This window comes from Xyrauchen texanus, chromosome 22 (assembly GCF_025860055.1).
Source record: "Xyrauchen texanus isolate HMW12.3.18 chromosome 22, RBS_HiC_50CHRs, whole genome shotgun sequence".
Classification (NCBI taxonomy): domain Eukaryota; kingdom Metazoa; phylum Chordata; class Actinopteri; order Cypriniformes; family Catostomidae; genus Xyrauchen; species Xyrauchen texanus.
The window spans coordinates 11638758-11660943 of record NC_068297.1 but is presented as its reverse complement, the minus strand read 5'-3'; the positions used below and the strand labels follow the sequence as shown (position 1 = coordinate 11660943).

Here is a 22186-nt window from a genome sequence, read left to right as displayed (position 1 = left end):
AGGATTACTCGAAAATTACAGGCAGGTGCGTTTGACAGAGTTGGGTTGCAATACACTATGCACTCGGCCATCTAGTGTATACTTTTTTGAATAGTAATATTGTCTCAAGTGGAACAATAGCAAATTTTTTTACCTTGCCTTTTTTCAGTTGTGGGAAATGACATTTTAAAGTGCATGTCCTCTTATTGGTGTTGTCATTAGCTTGTTAGCTAACATGTTACCTAAATTGAGTCCTAGTTCAAAACTAGTGCTCAAAAAAATTTACTTTTACATATTTCAAGGAATCACACAATGTGGGGTGATGGCAAAGCATTTAAAAATGTGTTCAAAGTCACATTTGTAAGGTTCTGTCTTCTCCATAGATGTTTTTGTAGTTGTCATGTCTGCCATCTTGACCAATTTTTTTGTTAGACCAACATCACAATCTGATAACCCTTTCCGTTCCATTTTGTATGGAAAGCGGCAACCATTGAGTGAATGAATATAAGTACATGAAGTGTCCAAAATTCCACACCTTGCTTTTTTCCACCAGTTAAAAAAGTACATCATCTGGTAACTTTTAGTACACTACATCTAGTTATGTTTTTCAGTGTTGAAACACTGACATACTCTACTAATACTTCAAATATCATAGAATAGTGAAAACATAGAGGTATGTGAAATTGAACAGACCTGCACACTCTTACCAGCACACACCATCCCATTCCTCAGAAAAGTGAGGTCTAGTCTCTGAGGAGAAGCTAACATCCGCCAAAACAAGACACTAAGACAGGGTAGTGCAGTTGTATAACGCTGCAGTGACAGGAGGTGTCTGTGTTATTCATTCAGTACTTGTGTTTATTTTTATGATGTGAAATCTAATTTCTATATCCTGCTCCGCTGCTCTCCACAGGATGGATCCACAAGGCAATCTGGGGTCTTTCTGGAAGGGAGTTCTGATTCCATTCAGGAGTTTGAGAACAATTGAAGAATTACTTGTGAAAATATTGGATATGGAAAAACAAAGCAAAGTTTTGGAGAGTGCAAAGCTTGGAACAAAGGACACTGATGTGGGGGGGTTTAATCAGACTATTAAACAATCACAGACTCAAGTTAATGAATGATTACTACAACAAGTGAAAGCCATTCAGACCTCATCTGTAGGAGAAGTCTTTAAATTTCCAGTGCCTTCATCATACAATAACAAATTAGTTGACAGCACTACTTCACCAGTGGGACTGCCCTATAGATGTAGCTCTCAAAGACAGTAGGAAATCCCTCCCCCTACACCTTCACTACTTCCTATTTGTTCAAGTTTATCATCAACCGTACCAACACCACAATCACAATCCAAGCCTTTATTGGCAGATGTATCAATACCTCTGCCTCCACCTCCTCCACCACTCCCAGATATGGCCCCCACTCATAGGTATGGCTCCACCACCTCCTCCTCCACCTCCTGGCTGTGGAACTCCACCACTGCCTCCACCCCTGATTTCGGGCCCCCACCACCCTGTGGTCCACCTCCACCCTTCTTGGGGTTGGTGCCGCCAGGCATGGCTCAGGAGTCTGCCCCTCTGAAGGCTGTCATTGAGCCTCCACGACCCATGAAACCACTCTACTGGACTCGGATTCAGCTACATGCCAAAAAGTAATCACATGCCTCGTTGATTGAATGCTACATGTATTTGCGGTGTGTGTGTTGAATATTTGTGTTTCACCTCATTTAAATTCAGCTCAGGCTTGTTTGTGATTATGATCATATGATAAGACAAACTGATTTTCATTTTTCTTGTCCATAGAGATGACAAAATTGCTCTGGTATGGGATAAAGTTGAAGAACCATCAGTAGACTTCAACAAATGTGTTGAGCTGTTTGCTAAAAATGCATTCAAGGAGAAGATGAAACCTATCTCAGATACCATCTCAAAATCAAAGGCCAAACAGGTAAGAGGGCTTTAATACACCAACATCATGAATGTTGTTTCCTAGCCCAAAGCTAACCTAACCCTAAAACCTGATTGGTTGATGCAAATGTTGTTCCAGGACCAACAAAGATGGAAATACCAAAGTGGACCGTAGTGGGCCCCCCTTGTCCCAGAACAGCATTCCCGGCTGCCATTTACTCACCCTCAAGTTTTTTTAAAACCTGCACTATTTAGTTTCTTCTGTGGAATATGAGAATACATTGCAAAATGTAGATGCTGCTAATGAGGCTGAAACGAATGTGAGGCTGTTAGTCCCTATCATTATTCCTGGAGTTCACATGTAACCTATAAGCAGGCTACGCAGTCTGCATAGGGCACCAACTCCCTAGGGGGGCACCATCTTACCCTCGGAAGGCACCAGAAAGTCCACCGGCTACCCTTACTTGCATGTTATGCGTTATTCAAGGACCCGAAAGCAGTTGCGGAACACGGATGATTGCTTTGCGCTCATATCGCGCACATACCACACCCAAAGAGGCTCCAAAAAGCATATAAAGGCAGCAAAAAAGTAATCCATAAGATTCTAGTGGTTAAATCCATATCTTCAGAAGTGAAATAAATACAGATAAATACAGTATTTAAGTCCTTTTTTTACTATAAATTTCCACTTTAACTTTTTTTTTTTTTTACTTTTTACTTTCTTTGTGACGGTGTGAGCACTTCAGCAGGTCAGCAATCCTCTGTTACTCACTCCGTTTTATACATTGAGTCAATGGTTAGATGGTTTGGTCTATACTTTGTATCCAGACAAACAATGTTAAGCACTAGTTAGTAACATTTTGTAGTCCTCTTTGTTCTTTTCTCACTCCAGTGGTGCTACTGATATCACATGTACACTGGGCAAACTTTCTCCAAGCACTAACTCTATTCACCCAACACTTGTCTAACAATTTTGTCTCACACACCTGGTGCACTCATATGAGCAGCCATACTCTCAGGGTTGAGATTGGTGGCGGATCCTTAAAGTGACAAGGCAATTTTTCTCTCTGCCACGTTGTTTTTTTAATACTTTTAAGCAAGTCTGTTGGCTAAAAGGTATGAATTTTTGGTTATAAATTACAGGTTGTCATCCATGTAACTACAAAAGACAGTAAATTTGAGTACATTTATTTACACACACAAACACTGGAATTGAATATTACAAAAAGAGTGCATGAATTTTGCTTGAGTTTGATGTACATGATCATCCTCATTACCATGTCATTGTGTTGTATCAGTTGTGTGGGGTGGATACTCCTAGTTAGGATAAGAGCATTCTGCACAAATTATTGGAAAAAATAACAGTTACACATTAAAAACAATTTCATTACTGTATAGAAAAGAACAAGTTACACAAACAAGATTGGGCCATGGAGCTTTGTGATGTCTTACCACAAGGTATGAAATAAATATTATTATTCAACTGGTATCTCACAACCCATACTTCCTGAGTAACATTGGACTGGTCTGCCATAACACTTAGTGCTAAAAAAAATATGAATCCTTTGAAATAATACTTAAATTATTTTATTCTTATTTTTATACAATAACATAATTTGAAACCAAATTATTGGCATAGCAAATCTGATGTAATATAGGGTATTCATTTAAGATTTTTGCTCCTAATATCATCTAATTTGATTCATGTTTTACTTTAACTAGCAGACTCATACATTCAGCCAGGTTAGCTATAAAGCTAATGATCAGGACACTCTACAAATGTTTATAAATGAGAGAAAATTATACGTACCTTAAGTCACAGTATTCCTCTGATGGAATTTGTTTATTTTTTTTAAAGTTTGCAGCTTTGGAGCTTATCTGTATGTGCTTGATTCCATGCTCATGAGAGCTCTGTGACTGTGGTCCCATCCTGATAGTAAAACGAAATGTGATTGTTTGAAGTTAGAATGTGCCATGACTAGAGTAAAGTGGCCATTATCTGTTTGGCTTGAGTAGACGATGGGTGAAGTCCACCTATTTGTAGATTTGTGTGCAAGTCTTGATGCTAGATTTGTTTAAAAATCGACAAACGCGTGAAGCGATCCGCACATGCACAGGAAGTGATCCACAAATAAATGAGTGAGATTCACAAATGAATGCTGGACAGAGTTGTGTTTGTGAGTTCAAAAATATATTTGTAACAATTTTTTTTTTTATTTGCAAATCTCATTCTTTTATTTGTGAATTCATTTATTTTTTGGTGAAACTCCTTACATTTATTTGTGAACCAACTTTTTATTTGTAAACCTCTTTCCATTTATATGTTAATATGGAGAAAAAAAGAACTCCATATTAACAGATCTAACCATATTCCCATGTAACCACACACAAAAATGTTAACACTGAATTCACACGCACAGCTTGTGAATCAGAGCATTACACAAATTGAGTAAATGCATTAAGAGCTCCAACTTAATGTTCTCTCAACAAATGTGTGACTGTGAGACTCTTTTGATAAGACTGTTTATCATCAGAAACAGCCCAGGGCTCTACCACATCTAAAGCAGCTGTTAGTCTCTCTCTCTCTCTCTCTCTCTCTCTCTCTCTGATACTGGTGTGAAAATTAGTCACCGGTGAGAATTTTGTGGTTTCTTTAGTCTGGTATGAGTCTGACAGATTTCTAAAACCCATTTGATTACCTTGGAGTAACAGTATTATCTTGAACTATGAATTATACAAATATGTTTTATGCTATAATCAACAAAGATAATTTCTATGGAATGTATACTTGCACAAAGAAACTTGAAACTTTGTAAATAGAAGAAAAATAGGGAAAAAATAAGTATATACACTTAAATTACTATTGTAATACCAACTTTTTAGAGAACTACTATAGCAATAACATGGTATCTATTGTACTTAAAGTGACATGTAATTATTTTATATTAATATGATATTACCATCTAGGAAAAAGAATAGACTTGGCAAAAAGATAGACTATTTTACAATATTGTATTATATTAATAAGAATTAGATTTTTGGGGAAGAAATGTGCTTAATTGTTCTGAAAATGTCACAATGCAACAAAAAAAAAGACCCCTCGCCCCCTAAAATAGACTTCATTTTCTTTATATAAAATATAAAAAATAAATAATCTTTTGAATTTTAGTAAAAAATGACCAGTGTTGGGTGAAAACTGATTACAAAGTAACTAGTTATTGTAATCTAATACAGTAGTGTAACATTTGACATTTTAAATTCTTGTAATCAGATTACAGTTACTGACTTTGAATTTAAATTCGAGTTCAAGTTACTCGCTTTGAAGTACATTACTTGGATTCCACATAATAATATTATGTAGAATACATTTAATCATGAATTATGTGCATCTGTTTGGGTTTCTGTGGTAGCTTAAGGGCATGTGCTCCTTAAAGAGTCATTGTAAGGGAGAAATTTGTGGTATGACTTTCAGTATGTCCGACAATTTTTAGAATATGTTGCATGGAATATGTTGTTTTAGCAAGTAACTTGAAAGTCATTAGTGATGTAAAGTAATTTGTAAAGTGATCTGATCATCATTTTATAGAAGTAATTAGTACTTTCGTAGTGTACGTTGTAATTTATAGTGTATTTTTTGAGCAACTTCCCCAAAACTGAATTTGGCCCAAGTATATCTTCATGAAATTCACCAAATTATCAACAAATACAATTAACAGTGGATGTTTTTCCATGTAAATATTGATAATTTTGCAATTTTGGAAGACTTGTGAAAATGTTCTGTTGTCTGCTGTCTTTCTCTCCCTCACTGTGGTCTGTAAGATCTGAGGAATGGGGGGTTCTGTATTGAGTTAAAATCCTCAACCCTAAAACCACCAGCCAACCCAGCGACTCCAGTCAGCCTAGTGTGGTCATGCCACACTTTATGTATGTATGTGTGTGTGTGTGTGGGCGGGTTTGGGTGGATTATGAGGACATTTTTTATTAGGTTACAAACCGGTAATTACAAGGGTATTATGCTAGAAATGTGGTTTATGAGGACATTCTTAGTATCCCCATAATTCAATTCGCTTCAAAATTATACTAAACTATGTTTTTTTGGAAAATGTTAAAATGCAGAAAGATTAATGTGAGGGTTAGGTTTATGGGTAGGGTTAGAGGATAGAAACTATAGTTCGTACAGTATAAAATTATGTCTATGGAGAGTCCTCATAAGGATAGCCGCACCAACATGTGTGTGTGTGTGTGTGTGTGTGTGTGTGTGTGTGTGTGTGTGTGTGTAAGAGAAAGGGAGTGTGTGTGTGTGAGCGTGTATTTATCACTTTGTGGGGACCAAATGTCCCCATAAGGATAGTAAAACCCGAAATTTTTGACTTTGTGGGGACATTTTGTCGGTCCCCATGAGGAAAAGAGCTTATAAATCATACTAAATTATGTTTTTTGAAAATGTAAAAATGCAGAAAGTTTTCTGTGAGGGTTAGGTTTAGGGGTAGGGTTAGGTTTAGGGGATATAATATGAAGTTTTTACAGTATAAAAACCATTATGTCTATGGAAAGTCCCCATAAAACATGGAAACACAACATGTGTGTGTGTGTGTGTGTGTGTGTGTGTGTGTGTGTGTGTGTATGCATTAGATAACCTATTTAGCTGTATTCACTGAAGAAAAGTTTATTTAGTCCTACTGTTACAGTATACGCATATTGATACAAATTACAGCTCTTTTCAAAAACAATGGCCTTATTAGATGACAGAATTTAATGTTTTACTTAAATCAGATATGTAAATAAAATTAAACTCAAGGACGGCTGTGGCTCAGTCGGTAGAGCGGGTTGGCCAATAATCACAGGGTTGGTGGTTCGAATCCTGGCCCACATGACTCCACATGCTGAAGTGTCCTTGGGCAAGACACTGAACCCCAAATTGCTCCCAATGGCAGGCTAGCACCTTACATAGCAACTCTGCTGCCATTGGTGTATGTATGTGTGTGTGTGAATGGGTGAGTGAGTCACAGTGTAAAGTGCTTTGAGTACCATTAAGGCTTAAAAAGGTGCTGTATAAGTGCAGCCCATTTTACCATTTGAACCCATATAACCATGTAATTTTCCTATTAATATACTCTTATTCATTTCCTAAACCCATTGCTGCTTATGCAGTAGTTAATCTAGTCCTTTAGATGGTTGTAACTATATGACCACTGCATTTACTATGCCCCGCAAAGTCACTACATGGTAAGTATACATTTAGTCAAAATTACATAATAAAGGAAATAAGGTATATAATCTGTCCTGTAACAGACGACTAGAGAAAACAGCGTGAGCCTATTTTAGAATCCACATTTGGCTGGAAAATAAAAAAAACAACAACTTTGAAGCCATTCTTCTCAGTTTCAGTGTTCTTGTGCATGTAGTTACTGCATGAGTGAAGGGCAGCGGCTATCCTCCTTCACACTAAAGCCAAATCCACTGTTCTCACCAAGATGGTGCTGAAGTATGGAATCAATTCCTATTTGTTGATAAGAGCCTCGATTCCCATGCAACATCACAGGCCCGAGTGTGTTTTCCACATCATTACTGTTGCGCAGCACTCTAGTCTCGCTGTATTTAGTGGTCGTGAGCCCTGTGGAGATAATGAGTGCCCGCACCCTGTGTTGATAACACTGGGCTCGGCATCACATACTTTCAAGTGTTGCCTGCACTGGAAGCTTTTCATGGCTTCAAATGCTTTCCAACAATCAAAATTAGCATGTCGAAAGTGGGTGGTAATGAAAGGAGATATGTTCCGATGGTACTCACAGGAGGATGTGTTCATACTTTGGGCAAATATTAATATATTAATGGTTAATGTAGAGAATAATTGATGTTCAGAAGAGACTGAATTGCAGAGAAGGTTAGGGTTAGGGTAAGGTTAGGTTGGAATTTGTTCTGAATCATGTTGATGAAAATTACCAAAAGATTTGTTGGTTTAGATGAGGGGAGCAACAGCGGGACATTTGAGGCTCAGAGGAACAGGCCGGAAAATTGAGCAACACAGGAAGAGCAGAATGATATGTTAGCCGTGAATGGGCTAACTGGTTTGTACTCGATGCTGCTAGTTTATTTGTTCTACCTTAAAAGGATAGTTCACCCAAATATGAAAATGCTCTTATCATTTACTCACCCTCATGTCATCCCAGTTGTGTATGACTTTCTTTGTTCTGTAGAACACAAACAAAGATTTTAGAAGAATATCTCAGCTCTGTAGGTCATTTCAGTGCAAGTTAATGGTGGCCAGACATTTGAAGCTCCAAAAAGCAGATAAAGACAACATTAAAGTAATCCACTCGACTCCAGTAGTTTTATCAATGTCTTCTGAAGTGATCAGTCGGTTTTGGGTGAGAACAGACCAAAATGTCACTCCTTTTTCACTGTATATCTTGCCATTGTACAATAATGATTTCAATCTCGATTACTCTTCCTATTGCTTGACGCATGCACAGAGTGCTAGAAGGCACTATACAAGTGTAATAGAGACTGAAATCATGATCGCCAAGGGGACTACTGTCAAGATTTATAGTGAGAAAGGAGTTACATTTTGGTCTGTTCTCACCCAAAATCGATTGGATTGCTTAAGATGACATTGATTAACCCACTGGAGTCCTATGGATTACTTTAATGCTGCCTTTATATGCCTTTTTGAGCTTCAAAGGTCTGGCCACCATTTGCTTGTATTGCATGTACCTACAGAGCTGAGATATTCTTCTACAAATTTTCATTTGTGTTCGGAGAAGAAAGAAAAGCATGAGGGTGCATAAATTATGAGAGAATTGTCATTTTTTGTTGAACTATCCATTTCAGACCTTCTACCAGGGAGAGGTCCCTGCTGAAAACTAAACTAGCATTATCTGATTTATGCTGGTTTTGGGTAGGGAAAGGGTAACGATGGTCGACTAATCCAGTCAAATACGGCCCAAGGCTCACTTCCAAGGGGGCCTCAAGATTACTTAAAATTATTTCAGAAATGTTTATAAAAAATAATATAATAATCTAAGTATAATTTATAAAACAAAGGCTTAAAATCAAGATGAACAACATGTAGGCCTAAATGGACATCATATGTCTTATTTTAATTCAACAACTCCCTACAATAACAGTTTTCATAAAAGTCATAACATTTCTGGAATCACAAAATTAATTGTATTATTTATTCTACTAGTTTCTGTTAATACAATTTTAAAACCAACAGCTTTCACGTTATTACAGAAGAAGTATCAGAGGAAATATAATATATTGGCCTAAATGGGGAGGCCTTTATAAATTCTTTTGGACAAAGAGGGGCCTTGGATTCAAGATTGTGAAACACTGAACTAGTGAACTAGGCGTGCAACAACCGACTTGTTGATTAGTGTTGTCGACTATTTATCTAGACTATTTGTCTTTTTCTTATATATCTTAATAACGGTGCTTTAATTAGTTTGTTGACAGCAAACTCTGTTTTAGCTGTTAGACAGTTTGCATGATATAACCCTGAAAAGTCATGTAACGCTGTACAGATGTGGAAACTTGTGAGTATTAATGAAAATATAGCCTGTATGTAAGGTACACCCATGCATGTGCACACACACAAAGAGAGAGAGAGAGAGAGAGAGAGAGAGAGGGAGAGAGAGAACCCATTTTGAAAACCCATATTGCCCAATTTGAAGGAGCCATCTAAAAGTGTCAAAATCTACCTCGGTTTAATTTGACCAGACAGGACCATCATTTGCATTATGATTGTGGTGTTTGGCAGAACTCAGAAACTGGGGAAAGTCATTTTGTTATATGTGAATGCTATGCATAAAAGAATGAGTGAAAGAGAGAGAGATTTCTCCATAATACCATATGAGGAAACAGTCATAAATTGTCATTCATTGGCTTTGTTTTTGGCTTCCTTATTAGGCCAAAGTACCTCTGTGTGCTATTTCATTTATGAGGTCAGCCAAGATGAAATAGTGTGTTTATATATTTTTGTCGCCGGCAATAACAGTTAGGACAATCTTTCGCTTTAAAATAACTCAGGATTTTATGCTTTTTGTCTAGAATAAAGTGGTTATTGTTTTACCACAGTGTAATAAAATATCCATCTCTTTTTTTCAGGCCGTCAACCTACTGAGTAACAAGCGTTCTCAGGCAGTGGGAATACTCATGTCCAGTCTTCATTTAGATATGAAGGACACCCAGAATGGTGAGCAGGACCTCAAATAAATGTTGATTACATTCACATTTTTAATACATTGAAATTTGACTCTTTACTTTCTTAACACACATGGTCAATGTGTGTAATTCTAAATCTTGTCTAAAGGTTAAATAATGTAACTTTCCTTAAAATATAATAACTTTCTCCACCACTAAGATGACCTAAATTGTCCTCTTCTGTTGATGTCACCTGTGCAGCCTTTCTAAAAATCTTGCAACAGTAAAATCTAATTTAAGTTAATAACACAAAAGATTACAGCAATAATATCTAATAATGATAGTCGAAAAAATAATTGTCAGCTTTGGGATTTGTCTAGATGCTTTAGAGGGTGAACTTGACTTTCGGCATCCATGCCCCGGTTAAAAAGCTTCTTCACAGTTTTCTGAGACTTTTCCAAGCTCTCAAGCATCTCTTGAGAGCACAAGATTTATCAGGCTTCTGTCAGTGTCTGACCTCTCTCAGGGGTCAAATGTGATGTCACAGTGAATTAAAGACTCATTATTTGGCTTTGTTTATACAGTTACTGATTGTGTTTGAAAGCTGGGATAGAGAGGGCCTGGTCTTGGGGTTCAAAAGTAGGTTGATGTTGAGGTCTAGACCACACTGCATTGAAAATGAGATAAAAAAAAATGTTTTAATAATTTTTTAAATGTAATCAATGTTTTCCAAAACTGAAACGTTTTAGGATTTTGACACATAACGACAAAGAAAAAAAATCATTTTAATGATGAAAAATTAAGAAAATTAATATTTAAGATTCTGCACTATAGCTATGCCACTAATCAATTGTTAGCAAATTTGTGACCCCTTGCTTTCATTGAAGCACACAAGATGCTCTTTGGCACTTTCTTAAATCTATACGTGGAGCATCAGAATTTATACAAACTTGAGAGTCCATGCAAGCTCAAGTGCATACTGTCATTAAAGCTAAAGGGGGACTGACCAAGTACTTTTGAAATTCATGTCAACGGTTCCATACAAATGTCACTCAAATTGATGTCTTGTAGTTATATAGTAACTGATATAGTATCATTTGTAATGAGGAAAAAAACAGAATTAGAAAAGATTGCAAAATAGCTGCATTTTCAATATTAACCCCACTGAAATGATTAGATTGCATCATTATTCTCATGTTCTTCAGTTCATTTAGTATAGTTTACAATTTACTATTCTTTTCCTTACGCACTCAGTTTCTCTTCCTCTGCTGAAGATATTTTCCTCATCTGTCGCTAAGGACTTTTTCTCTCTCATTTTTCTCTCTCTATCCCTCCTCTTGCTGTCATCACCCTGTCAATTCCTTCATTCCTTTGAATCAACTATAAAGGAAATTATGCCATTTTTTCTCATCTCATGTTTGGGAATGTTAGTCTTGTCTCTCAGCAGTCTGAACTATCCAAAACTCTGATTGTGGATTTCGTGAGTTGACGTCGGGGTCACCACTCCGTGTTTGTCACTGGAATAGAATGCATAGGAAGAAGGCCAAACACTTTGACATTTTATTGAGAAAAGCAGGAAAATGTTTTTGATTGGGTTGATTGTTTCACAGATATATCTTAGAATTGTTTACACACATCTTTTGTCGCTGTCTCCTCCAGATATCTCCAATGACCTGTGTGCTTTGACATTGGATAAACTTTGCTTTCAGTAAATAAAATGATAACATACCTTTGATAGGCAAAGAGAAATCTGAAAATTATTGCATGTCTCCAGCAATTATATTACATGCTTAATTTGAGAAGTGGCACAATATACAGAATATAATATAAACTGTAAAAATATATAAAGACTAATTAATTCTAAAGATTTTGAGCATAAGAGATTAGAGGAAAGTAGAGGAATACAGAGGAAAGTTTCCAGTCTTTAAAAAACATTGTGGCAGTGTGATGGTACAGTGATGACTTCATATGATACAAATAATATATTCACCATACAGACAATGTTCATAAACCATGGTATTCCAAGAAATCAGTGGTGTTCCCATGGTTATACATCCAAAAGCATTGTAATTGCATGATGTCTTTAGACACTTTTGCACTGTTAGTGCAACACAAACAAGGTGGCGAACAGGCGGTAGACAAGATGAATTGTGTTTTCTTTCAGTAACATTTTTTCATGCATTTTTCCCTCCAGTAAAAGACAATCCTTTGTAACAACAAGCCTTTTTTAAACTGTATTTTTCTTTCTCCATTTTAATGAATCAGCAAGGCTGGATGCAGTTTTAAAAACCACATCATATTATGTAAATGGAACCTAATATTATGAACACACACACACACACACACACACACACACACACACACACACACACAATGCACACACTTCCTCAGTCCATCTTGAAACTGGTGGTATTTGAAGACAATTTTACTGGCTCTTTCAGACTTTATGGGCACAGTCCCCATCTATTATGTAGCTCTGTACCCACAATTCTGCAATGGTTGAATTTCATTGGGTCTCACTGCAATTCCACCCATTGGGGAGGCTAACATGTTTGGCCAGAGTAAACCACCAAATAGAAACAAACAGAGTCTTTGACAGGGCAATTTACTTAGAATCAATACATTCCTCAACATCACGCTTGACCACACTGACCGGGATCGAGGCCTTTGAGGAAATAGGAAGGAATGTCGTAAGTTGGTTTAATTGTGGACTTTAAAGGTTCATGCAAAGTTATGAGGAATTGTTTTGCAGTCAGGAGAGGATGCTGACTAAACAACAAAAAACAGCCTATGCTTGTTTGCTGGTCTTAGGTGGTGTCTTAGCCTAGATATTCTGGTCTGTTGAGCAGGTTTTAGAGTGTTTGGGGCTCTTTCCAGATGGTCAGGCTGGGAGACCAGCAGACCTCCTGGTTAAACCAGCAGAGCACCAGCCAGGCTAGGCTACGAGACCATCTTAATCCAGATTAGACCAGAAAACCATTTTGGCTGGTTTTAATGTCTTTTTCTTTTTCAGCAGGGTTTATCTTTATCTGTACACACCATGCTGAAGAAAACAGCTTAAACCAACCTAGTCTGTTTGCTGGTTTTATATGGTGTTGGGGCAGTTTTCAGTTATTCAGGCTGGGAGACCGGCTTAAATAGCTGAGCATCACCTTGATCAGACAGGCCGACAAGCATAAACAATCTAAGACCTGCAAATAAGCTGGTTTGAGGTGTTTTCTTTTTTTCTTCAGCAGGGTTCTCTTCCACTATACATAGCCTGCTTGTTTGCTGGTCTTAGCTAGTTCAAGCTGATCCTAAACTAGCCTAAGGTGATTTGGTGGAAGTACCAGCATAGTCATTTGATTTCAGAGTGAGTTTTAGGGACTTTTCAGCTGGTGCTGTTTCATTCCAAATTTAACAAAATAATGTGATTGTAGATTACTTCTAATGTTAGTAGTTAGTAGTCTTCTTTTGTTAGTAGGGTTTTCTTGTCCAGGTTGGGAGACTAGCTTAAACCAGTTGGCTGACCAGCTTAACCAAATGAGCACCAGCTTGGCCAGGCTGGTAGACCCACTGGACAAGCTTAAACCAGCTAAGACCAGATAACTATCTTAGACTGGTTTATGCAGTTTTCCCCAGCATTAATCAGTCATTAGATCAAACAACTTTAAATATAAATTTTTGTTGCACACTTTTTTATTTTATTTGCAAAAGGACTTATTACTGAATCTAAACCTGCATGCTCACCCCACCAGCTCTAGTGCAACTCCTTGGTTGGATTTACACTGAATCGCTCCCTTTGTGTGCTCTCTTGTTTTGCCTCAGCTGGTTTTCATAAGATCTCATGTTTGAGCCTTTCTAAAGCTGAAAACACTCCTGCATGAAGGACTAGTGCACACTTGGTGACAAGCCTTTGATTCAACCCATAACAGTGTCTGTGTTTCGCAGCCATCTCAGTGTTTATGCGTATGTACTGTAAGACTGGATTCATCAGCTTGTGATGCGGACCTCCTAAGGACAATTTGTTTGTTATTTTTCCTCTCTGACTCACACTCACTTGTTCTGGAGCACCCTCTGTTTGGGTCTTCTAAGCTGTCAAAGGACATTGTTTTGTGGAAACATTCTGGATCATGTGTATTACTGTGAAAGCAATGCGAAAACATATTTGTACAATGTCCTAATTTAAAATCCTTCCTTGAAGTCTTGCTATTGTCTTCACTGTTCTATTTTAGCAAAACATATTGCAGTGTACGAATTAGTTCTGTTTAGAGAGACTAGGATGTGTGTACATCTAATGAACTGGGAACATTGCAGCATTGTAGCATATTTTCTTGAAAAGTCAGTATTGATGGAAGCCCAACATGAACAAAAAACTGTAAACATGCTAAGTTCTTTGAGAAACTCCTTTAATTTTTCACCTATGAAATATGTAATAGGAACAGTTTCTGTAATAGTTGAGCTAGTTGTGGTTTGGCCTTAAAGGTAGGTTTAAAGGTTTAACTCGATCCACAAGTTACAGTTGGCCCCTTGAGTAAGACACTTAACTCTAGGTTGCTCAAAGGGGATTACTATACAATAAGGTTGTTTGGATAAATGTGTCAGATATATGATTACTAAGCTGAACCTGAACTATTTCAAAGTGACTGTAACTGTGAGAGAATGTCTGGTGATTCTAGTCATTGGTGTGTAAGAAATATAATTGAGTTTATTATTTAAAAAATATGACAATTTTTACACAGATACTTCTTTTGAAAACAATTCAAATTCATATTTTTTGCTTTTTTACTTTCTCTTTATATCCCAACAGAAGTCCTTTAGAATTGTCCCAGAGAGACTGTAACTAACCTAATATAATATTGTCATACTGATAGTATATATATATATATATATATATATATATATATATATATATATATATATATATATATATATATATATATATGTGTGTGTTCCTTGAGGTTCACTTATACTATTATTAAAGTTCATATATTTGAAAAACATGTTCATTTTCCACCCTCAGTCTGACCATTTGGTTTTGCTCCTCCTTTAAAACTTAACAGTGAACACCCACTGTTATGATTGGCTCTCTGCTCTAGACTGACCTGCCCTCTCATCTTGCCAGCTCACTGCTCACTGCTACTGGGTGGGGTACGGATGTGATAAGGTGTTTTGGCAGCTTGGTTTAAAAAAATTATATTTTTTCAGTGAGAAGGATGTTTTGAGTTCTGAAACTTAAAGTATGTTTTTATAGTACAATGACCTCTTATATGTCAAAAAATCGAAAACTTGATTTCTGATCTCATGACCCCTTACATTCTTGAGAAGCTTTTAGAACCATCTCTCTCTCAGTCTATAGTAAGACCGCTCCACTTAAATCAGTGTTTTTGGGAAGCACAGACCACATCCCTAGACAACAATAGAGCCATTCTTTGTTTAGAGACTTTGTTGTGGGGATGTGGGTATTAAGCTGCGTGTGATCGGGGTGTAGATCTGGTCGTATGTTGTTGCCAGGTAAAATAACCAGGACACAGAGTGCGCATCTCTCTCTCTCTCTCTCTCTCTCTCTCTCTCGCTCTCTCTCTATCTCTCTCTTTCTCTCTAGCCCTTTATTTATTTATTTATTTATTTATTTATTTAGGCACTCATCCATCTGAAATTGTCCATACAACAAAACATTATCATAACAATTTGTTGAAAAGGGAAAGGCTGAAGCCAATGCTTATTATACCTTCCTTTCTCATCTTAAAATTATACAATCTTTTGATTTTATTTAATTATCAGCATTTACAATCCTTTTAGCAATTCATAAATTAAAGAGCAAGGTGACTATTTAACAGTACCTTAATAGCAACAACTTAACAGTTAATTAATACAAAAAACAACTTAAAGCAACTTAAGCCTATATACACATAACACCACTTTACTTTACCACATGTACTTTAATACATTTCTAGTTCATTTATACTTAACAATCCAGTCTTAATGTGAATTTATTATGAAAAGTTCACCCCCAAATTAAAATGTTCTCATCATTTATTCACCCTCATGTTATTCCAAACCCTTATTCTTTTTTCTTCCATGAAACACAAAAGCAGGAAGGTTGAAGGCTGTGCTGGTCATTCCTTTTTGTCCCTGTGCAATGACAATAAATGGGGACTGGAGCTTCGAGCTTGAAAGTGAACACATATGCTGCATAAAATTATCTTAAAAAGTGGTCCATACACCTTGCATTCTCCAGTCCACATGCATTGTAATTGCATGGACCAGCAGTTAAAAATTACTTGCTTTGGTTTCTGTGGAAGTAAGAGAGTCATACTGGTTTAGAGTGATATATGGGCTGAATAAATAAGGACAAAATTCTCATTTTTGGGTTAACTTTTCCTTTAAAGGGATAGTTCACCCAAACATTTAAATGTTCTTATAATTTACTCACCCTAATGACACCATATGTATCTATTATTTTCTTTGATCTGCTGAACACAAACAAAGCTTTCTAGACTAATATTTCAGCTTTGTTGGTCCATTCAATTCAAGTGAATTGTGGACAGAACTTTGAAGCTAAAAAAGCACATACAAGGCTGCATAAAATGTATCCATACGACTCCAGTGGTTAAATCCATGTTTTAAGAAGCAATATGATATTTTTGGGTGAGAAATAGATCAATATTTAATCAATCAATATTCAGATCAATATTCCTGCCCAGTAGGTGGCGATGTACACGAAGAAAGTGAATTGCCGAAAGCAAAAGAAGAATTTGAAAATCAAAGTAGAGACTGATAGTGAAAAAATACTTAAATAGTTAACTGTTTCTCACCCACACCTTTCATATTGCTTCTTAAGACATGGATTAACCACTGGAGTCATATGGATTACGTGTATGCTGCCTTTATCTGCCTTTTTGAGCTGAAAAGGTCTGCCCACCTTGCATTGTCCATTGTATGGACCTACAGAGCTGAGATATTTTTCTAAAATCCTTTGTTTGTGTTCTGCAGATTAAAGCATGTCATACACATCTGGGGAGGCATTAGGGTGAGAAAATTATGATATAATTTTCATGTTTGGTTGAACTATTCCTTTAAGGCTGTAGTTCTCGTCTTTGTTATCTTTTCACCCATAACAAGAGTAAGCTAATGATTGACTGTCTGTCTCTCTTTTATATGTCTGTGTGTTTGCCAGATACTGTATGGATGTTTTTGTTATTCTTCTTAAGTGGATTCTGGAACCCACCAATGATCAATTTCTCAATTCTCCAAATGAGTGAACCCACAACAGCTCTATTTAGCACAGAAAACAGTGTCCGGTCTAGCCAGCTAAATAATAGCTCTGGTAGATACTCAAATGCTTTTATTTAGCTAAAATAACTCTTGATAATTAGGGTTTTCTGCTGAGCAAATATGTTTTAATAGTTTGAATGCATCATTTACTAAGCTCAGGGTTACAACGGCAGAGTCTAGCTTTTGACTATTGATTGTAGTCAAACATTAGCCAACAAAAGCATGCTGTATTATATACAAATAATTTTTTTTTCTGTTATTGCTGTTAGGTTAGTGTGGAATAGTGAACACCTGTCTGTTATGGTAACTGAAAAGTTGTTGGTTCATCAAGAGTCCCCATCGGACCTTTGAGCAAGACCACCAGAGGGCTTCAGAGATAAGTCACTCAAAAATGTCATCTAAAATTAAAAGTTTAACACCAAAAATAAAAATGCTTTCATCATTTACTTACCCTTATGTCTTTTTTCTGAGAACACAATGTTTGTCTCAGTTACCATTGACTTCCGTTTATTTATTTCATACAATGAAAGTGTATGGTGACTGAGGCTAACATTCTGCCTAACATCTCTTTTTGTGTTTCACAGAAGGAAGAATGTCATATGGGGTTGTAACAGCAAACGTGTGATTAAATAATGACATAATTTTTATTTTTAGGGTGAACTGTCCCTTTGAGCAGTTTCCAAGTGGTACAAATTCCTGGAAATATCTCAGCCATCTTGAACATGGACTGCACAGAGGTGGATCTGGAGACCCTGCAGGCACTGTATGAAAATGTAAGTTCACCTCATGACAGGACGTGACAGTTCACTAAAACTGTGATGAAACCTTCTAAACTGTTAAACATCTCAGAACTGCACAGGAACACAGATATATATTGAAATCTTGCTGCTCTGCCTTGCTGCAGTCCACTCAAAAAGAGAGCAGCGGAAATGTGTGTTAAATACCAAAACAAACATGAAGGCCACAAACACCACTGGAATGATTAAGGTTTACCATGGAGCCAGGGTGCCTGTCACTGTCTGAGCAAAAGAGAGAGAGGCACAAAATGTCTGTATAAAGAGAGACATGCAGACACAGAACTATAGACAGACCAAGAGGAAGACAAATGGAGAGGATGAGGTTTTTTCCCCTCAAAGAATGAAAAATTGCCAGTTCAAAAAGGACAAACTACCATGATGTTATGTAACTTATTGGCAAATCTAGACTACGTCAGTTTGACTTCACTGTTTGGGGGGTATACAGTAAATCAAACCTGCTGTTCAGTTTCTTGGAAGATCAGCAGATCTCTCAGTTATAACTGGTTATGACAAATGCTGATTTCACTATAAGTGTGTGTGTGTGCACGCTGATGAGTATGCAAACCAAGATGGCATGTGCATTGGAGCAACTCATAAATCTTGCTGTCAGTATGAGAGATCATTTACACGCTTTCCATGTGCAAGTGTGCACAGGGTGTGATAAACGTCATTTTGATGAGATAAAGACAGGGTGGCGTAGCCAGACATCATCTTCAGACCTCAACAATGCCAAATCTTTCTTCACACTCTTCTGAACGCTATGTCAACCCCATGTATAATATGTCTGTGGCCATTATTTTCAATATTGCCCACTTCTTTTAATACTTTAATACTTCATAAATGTATGTAGTTAGGGATCCGCCATAGAAATATGGTGATACTGTATGATAACCTTCGTTAATAAGTCATTGACAAACATTATATATTTATTATACTTAATTAAATAAAATATAATATTTAATTATATTTAAGTCATTGACAATCATATATATATATATATGGAAGCGCAGCGTAGTTCTAGCGGGAAGACTAGCAGCTGTACATCATCACATCATTAGCTGGGTAATTCCTATCTGATCACATGTAAGCCATTGCTTTATAAGTCTGCTCACAATCTATCACATTGCTGTTTCAGTGTGCTAACACAGGAAACCTCCACCACCCCACCACCACCAGTTGAGCCCTGTCCCACACGGGGGTAGGCTCCTCGCCCCTGCCTCCTATCTCCGGCAGGACATGACGGTTCTGGGTACAACTCCCTCGGACCGCGGGACAGGGCCTACACCAAAGAGAGAGACATTACTTCCTGTTTTACATTTATCAAATAAATGGCATCTTTAACTTCACTCAAGCCTGTGTGTCTTCCCGATATAAATATATATATATATATATATATAACACAAAACTATGCAGGTTTATAATACCATTAAAATATGGGCTTGGAACACATGAGAGTGAGTAAATGATTTATTTTGGGGTGAACTAACCCTTTAAAGGTGCACTCAATAAGATTTTAGCTGGTTTTTACTCGTCCTGTTGTTCCCAGTAGTACTTCTGATTTTGGACTCTATACTGACACCTGTCATCCTGGATGCTAGAAGTTTGTTCACTAAGTACTGCCAAATGTTTACACTGAATGTTTGTTTTGTTACATTTGTTTGTCTTTTCTCCATCTCAAACTACACACATCCCTATTGTGGACATTCTTGGATTTAATCCAAACAATTTTTTGGAAAAAAAAATTCTTGCTGGACAGGCAGCCGCGACACACTGCCGGCTGAACACCACCTTGTGCTAGCGCTTGGCTTCCAATGTCGCACCGTTTATCTGTGATCCGTGCCACAAGAGCTGCAAATAGTAGTGGTTTGATTCATCACTCCAGCAGGGACCTCTTATTTGGACATTTCATCTTTCCACTTGCACTCATTCTGTTTGGACTGTGGAGTGGATCACTCTCTGGTTGATCAATACCACATCATCACTCTTGACTATACTGTTGACTCGGGCTCTGTTGTTGATTGTATTAAGTATACCATGTTTGTTGTTTTATTGTTTGGTTTTCTTGGTTTGTCTACATGTACTTTTATGTTTGAGCCTTGGCTGAAAGCAATAAATAAAGTAAGCATGTAATTATTATTGTCTTTATTATTGGGTTTTATCTCAGTCAGTTTCATGACACAGTGTCATGTGCTGTCAACATGGTAGCGCCCATGAGAGGGCAACCCGCTCCATGTAAAATTAAACCGCTTTTATTGGGTCTCTGATATGTCTGGAGCCATCATCTCATATATATATATATATATATATATATATATATATATATATATATATATATATATATATATATATATATATATACACACATCTGTATTACCAACTTTATTAACCTATTTTATTAACCTATTGTTCTTATACACTTCTGCTGCAATCTGTCTTTCTTTTAGTTTTCCCCCACCCCTTCCCACTGTAGCTTGAGGCGGTGTTGTTGAGTTTAGATGTTGAGGTTGTTTCTCTTTAGTGTGCGAGACTCCACGCTGTCTCTAACTCCTTCAACCAAAACCACAGAACACACACACACAACCCCCCCCCCCCCCACCCCCATCCACCCACACAAACACACACACACATTGGTCTGGCCGTCCTTATGAAGACTCTCCATAGGCATACTGTATGAACTACAGATTCTATACCCTACCCCTAAACCTAACCCTCACAAAAACATTTTTACATTTTTAAAAAACATCATTTAGTATGTTTTTTAAGCTATTTAAATTATGGGGACACTAGAAATGTCCTCATATACCACATTTATAGCATAATACCCTTGTAATTACCAGTTTGTAACCTAAAAAAATTTCCTTGTAAACCCACATTTTCTTGTAAATCCTCTCTTTCTTGCTTGTTCTCTATGTTTTCCTTTTCACTGCCTGACTCAAGAAGAGTATTAATTTTAGATCACACTTTGTATGTTAGGTTCTTAATTAAAGGTCAAAAGGCAATGCATACACACTCCAGAAAGCAGGGGTTATATAACTATCATATCATTACTGCATGGTCGCAAACTGTTAAGAGGTGTCTGTTTTCATAACAATGTTTTAGAATAAGAAATAATTTCTCTTATTGTGCTTTCATTGTGTTTTCAAGTGCAAACGTGTGCAAAAAGTACGGGACAGTACAATAAATGACTAACAATGAACAGGACAATAGACACAGTAAGGGACAGTGCAGAGCCGACCAGTACACAGTAGTGCAAAAAGATGACAGTTTCTAAAAATGCCAAATGTAAACATAACATACTATGAGATTAGTAGTTATTGAGGTAGCAGCCTGTTATAAAGTGACAAAATTAAAGTGCAACTCAGAACATGTGGGTGTGTGTGTGTGTGTCAAAGCAGTCTCTGAGTATTGAGGAGTCTGATGGCTTGGGGAAGAAGCTGTTACACATTCTGTCTGTGAGGGCCCGAATGCTTCGGTACCTCTTGCCAGACGGCAGGAGTGTAAAGAGTTTGTGTGAGGGTTGTGTGGGGTCGTCCACAATGCTGGTTGCTTTGCGGATGCAGTGTTTTTTGTAAATGTCTTTGATAGAGGGAAAAGAGACCCCGATGATCTTCTCAGCTGTCCTCACTATCCTCTGCAAGGCTTTGCGGTCCGAAACGGTGAAAGTCCCAAACCAGGCAGTGATGCAGCTGCTCAGGATGCTCTCAATAGTCCCTCTATAGAATGTAGTGAGGATGGGGGGTGGGAGATGTGCTTTCCTCAGCCTTCGAAGAAAGTAGAGACGCTGCTGGGCTTTCTTGGTAAAAGAGCTGGTGTTGAGGGACCAGGTGAGGTTCTCCGCCAGGTGAACACCAAGGAATTTGATACTCTTGACGATCTCCACAGAGGAGACATCGATCACTCTGTGCTCTCCTAAAGTCAACAACCATCTCTTTTGTTTCGTCGACATTCAGAGACAGGTTGTTGGCTCTATACCAGTCTGTTAGCCGCTGCACCTCCTCTCTATATGCTGACTCGTCATTCTTGCTGATGAGACCACCACAGTCGTGTCATCGGTGAACTTGATGATGTGATTCAAGATGTGCATTGCTGCACAGTCATGAG

General features: G+C 37.4%; 1 pseudogene; it reads left to right on the top strand.

The window, feature by feature from the left end:
• Positions 1–22186, top strand: part of LOC127662317 (formin-2-like) — a 62070-nt pseudogene that overhangs the window by 16226 nt on the left and 23658 nt on the right.